At 47.7% G+C, this 4,412-nt stretch overlaps 1 long non-coding RNA gene across 1 annotated transcript in view; it reads right to left on the reverse strand.

Annotated features, from left to right (window-relative positions):
* Window positions 1-36: 36 nt before the first annotated feature.
* LOC107990134 (uncharacterized) overlaps window positions 37-4,412 on the reverse strand; it is a 15,395-nt gene continuing 11,019 nt past the window's right edge. The window contains exon 7 of the long non-coding RNA XR_003053075.1: window positions 37-1,032. This is a non-coding gene — a long non-coding RNA (uncharacterized LOC107990134). The remainder of the gene's footprint in view (window positions 1,033-4,412) is intronic.

The following is a 4,412-nucleotide window of genomic DNA, read 5'->3' on the forward strand; positions in this document are numbered from 1 at the left end:
TCATCATCATCATCACCATCATCATCATCATCATCATCATCACCATCATCATCATCATCATCATCATCATGAAGAGTCGGACGGGCCTCATCACACACTGATGACCTCTGGCTTTTACACTTACAGCACACTTAAGGTCAGGAGGTCAGAGGGTGAGGGGGGGGCAGCAGGAGGGGGGGGGGCTGCATTTAAAAAGGAAGCACCATGGTGTGACAACAGCAGCTCCTGATTCCAGACTTCATGGAATCATGTCATGAAGCTGACTCCGATGTCGGTTACCGTGGTAACACTTGGTGCAGTTAACTTCTGACTGGGGTTTATTTTTAGTTCCACTGCTCAGTCTTTATGTCACTGTTAGACTTTCCCAACAGGAAGCTGAAGTTTGTCGACCCCTCACACTCTCCCCACCTCAAACACAGCAAACACACAACAGCAGGAACAACAGGAAATCTAGATGGACAGCTTCAATTCAAAGTCAAACACACATCTGTTTTTAATGTATGAATTATAGTGGGGTTAATTAGCTAAACCTGAATAAATGATCCTAAAATATAAAACTCAACTCACCAACGTCCACAGAGAAAACCTGTCATTTTAGCTCAGAAAGACACAGGCCTGACGGTCCTCTGCTGCCTCCTGTGGTCAGTTTGTGTCACTGAGCTACATTTTTCTGTATCAGGTTTGTTGTGTCAGAGTGAGCGGTTTGTCAAACTTTGTTTGACATGAAGAGAAAACGCACAGCTGATAAACCAAAGTCCAGCTTTGTCCTGAGTCACGGCCCTGCCCAGGCCCCGTGTTGCCAAACCCGTGGCTCAGACATGATGAAACGATCCAGAGTGTGTAAATGTAGCGTGTGTGTTTGGTGAGTGACTCCGCTTCATTGGAAAGCTGATTACAGCAGCTATTGATCCACTAACAGGCTACAAAAGACTTTAGTGATGAATAATTGAGCGAGAAGATCCTGCGCGTCTCAGGGTTTATCGACGTCCGAGGAGATCATTGGCCAACGAGGAGGCAGGACACGGCTGTAACCTTCACACACACACACACACAAACACACACAGGTGTTACAGTGCAGGTAATAAACCCCTTTAAAATGTCCACAAAAACACGACAACATCCTTATTTCACTTTCATAAAAACTCATCGAGAAATGATTCCAGCTCAGGTCGGGGCTGGTGTCACTGACGTACATCTAGAAAAAAAATAATGTAGAGGTAAATTTGAAGTCATAACAACTGCTGTGTCTCAATGAACTAAAATCTCTGATTTTCTCCATGGACTTTGGTCTGAGCTAAAATCTCTGATTTTCTCCATGGACTTTGGTCTGAGCTAAAATCTCTGATTTTCTCCATGGACTTTGGTCTGAGCTAAAATCTCTGATTTTCTCCATGAACTTTGGTCTGAACTAAAATCTCTGATTTTCTCCATGGACTTTGGTCTGAGCTAAAATCTCTGATTTTCTCCATGGACTTTGGTCTGAATATATACAGTAGATTGTTTATTATTTAAAATGCAGGAAAAGACACAGGTTCCACACGTTCTACCAGACATCGTCCAGATGAACAGTCGTGACATTTTCACTCAGACTGGTGGAGAGTCTTATCTCCAGATTAATAATCCCATCATATGGATTAGTCACAGATACAAACCAGTGAGAAACACTGACCCCTACCTGCTGTCGCCGGTCTGTCTGGTCCAGAAAGATACAAAATGTAACGGAAGATTCCGTCACGTTCAGGAACGACAACATGGGCCCTGATTGATCGTGGGTAACTGTGATCAATCAGGATCAATCGGCTGCAGGAGGTTTGACGCCTGTGATGGTCAGCAGCTGCTCTTCAACAGCAGCGTCACACTGGGCTTTTATAAGAGGAGAAACTGCAGCAGCTAACAGGCATCAGCTGCTACAGCTCTGAAATAACTCATCACACACACACACACACACACAGCCCGCTGTGCAATAGTCTTAGGCAGGCGTGCAGATCTGAGCCACGCCCCTTCTTTTCTTTTCTTGAGTTGACGATCGTCCTCACGACGTCAAACTCCAGAATGCACCAACTTGCTTTATAAAAGAAAACATCTGGTTCACAGACCTTGGACAGGGCCGCATTGGTAAGGTCACCCCCCCCACCACCACCACCAGCTCATCCACCTGTTGAAAAAAGGCCAAGGATGAACTCGAAGATCGGACCAAAGGTTAAAAGTCATCTTGATATTTAACCTCTGCCCCCAGGCTGTCCACCCCAGAGACAAATGGACCGTCCTAAGAGTCCAGAACCAAGCGTCGGTCTCACGACTGCACTGCAGTATCAAAGTCCGACCTGGTCGAGACGATCGTGGCTAACATGTAAACAGACGTGGACCAATCAGAACGACCTGCAGAGACCATGTCCCAGGAACCGGGGGGGGGGGGGGGTTCTTCTCTGTTTGATTAAAACACCTTCAGTTTTTGATTAACCGGTCCAAATCCTGGGGGAGACCTGTTTGTCCTCTTTCTCAGCAGATGTGTGATGGCATCATGTCCCACTTTCTTCTCAGCCTGGTCGGAGGAGGAGGAGGAGGAGGAGGAGGAGGAGGAGGCCTGTCTGGATTAGACTGAAGGAAGTGTGATTCTCCTAAACCTTGAAGAGCTGCAGCATGAGGAGGAACAACCCCCCACTTTGACTCACACACAGCTCCAGGCGAGAGGAAAGTTGCCTCATTGCTATTCAGTCTATTTTTACCCTCGGCTCATCTGCTGCGTCTCCTCTGAAGACGTGTGTGGTTTTTCATCCGATTCCCAGGGAAACCAAACGTCTGAAAACCTTCAACGAACTCAGCTGATCCAGGAAATGTGCCTCAGCCCGCGGTCGACACAAGTGCAGTCGTTTTTTAAATTGGCATCAATCAGGCAATTATTTTAATGTCACTGAACTGCTCCATAACTCCTCCCTGTGACTCACTGCTCAGGTGGATGTCCCCGTAGGGCAGCGGCAGCAGGGGTGTGTGCAGCGGGTGGTGGCTGAAGCGCAGGATGGGGTTCCTCCTGTAGATCTGCTCCACCACCTCTGAGTTCAGACAGTTCTCCTAGAAGAAAAGGAGAACCAGACAATGACAGAGGTCCCACGGAGAAAATCAGAGATTTTAGTTCACAGTTGTTGAGCCGTTGCTGCCTCGAACACTAGTCAGAAATGTTTGAACAGCCAAAATTCACAAAACACATTCTATCTCATCAACCCAATATTTTAACAAACGTGTTTTAACAATACAGTACAGACAAATAATAGTGTACACCAAATTAGATCACACACTGAAGTGGATTTGGAAAATGTTTCCCAATCCTGTTGCCTTTGTTCAAATTTACCTCAGCCACATATAAACTGAGCACAGGAGGCAGCAAAACACCGGCAGCTCCTGTGTCTCAGGAAACTAAAATCTCTGATTTTCTCCATGGACTTTGGTCTGAACTAAAATCTCTGATTTTCTCCATGGACTTTGGTCTGAACTAAAATCTCTGATTTTCTCCATGGACTTTGGTCTGAACTAAAATCTCTGATTTTCTCCATGGACTTTGGTCTGAACTAAAATCATGGTAAATTCTTGGTTACTTTTTGGCTAAATATATTTGCTGTTGTTTCCTCATGTCTGCTGCTGAACAAGCTCAGCAGTAATTGGTGAACAGAAACCAACCCTAACTGTGATTGGATCTTCCAGAACTTACAAGGACTTCAAGCACCTGGTCCAGGCCGTGAAGTTTCCACTGTGAGAAAAGGGAACCGAAAAGAAAAGATGAGGAAGAAGCAGCAGCGTGGGATGACACAAGAAGAACACGCACTCGCACACATGCACGGATGGGACAGTGACGTCAAACTGGAGCCCAAGGATCTCTCTCTCCCTCTGTGTGTGTGTGTCTCTCTCTCTCTCTCCAGACTCTGCTCCTCCACTGCCGCTGTTGTTCCTGATAAACGCCCTTTAACCACGGAGGTGCAGGAGGAGCTACAAGAGGAGAAGCTGCAGGAGGAGCGAACACACACACACACACACAAACACAAACACACACACACAGGCTGTGCGTCTTCTTCCAGGTGTCACCGCCTCAACGATGGAGCTGCTGCTCTTGGATCTTCTTCACATCCGTGTCTCGTTAGGACCATCAGACCGCGCGTACGTGTGGATGTAACGCGTGAAGCGGAGGTGTTCTCGGGGATCGACAGCGACAGACGCAGCGGCGGCGGCGGCGGCGGCATGGATCCAGATGTGGCAGCGGCGACTGAGTCACCGTCAGGATTTAATTGAATTTATCTTCTTCCGTCGTCTGTAACGAACACTTCCCCACCGTGTCCCGACACCGCTCGCATGTGCCGCTCGCTGCCGCGTCTCTCCGCGGCGGCAGCCCGGTGCCGCCGGCGGCAAGAGCACCATGGCGCCAG

The sequence above is a fragment of the Cynoglossus semilaevis genome, chromosome 20 (genome assembly GCF_000523025.1).
Source record: "Cynoglossus semilaevis isolate Cse_v1.0 chromosome 20, Cse_v1.0, whole genome shotgun sequence".
NCBI lineage: Eukaryota > Metazoa > Chordata > Actinopteri > Pleuronectiformes > Cynoglossidae > Cynoglossus > Cynoglossus semilaevis.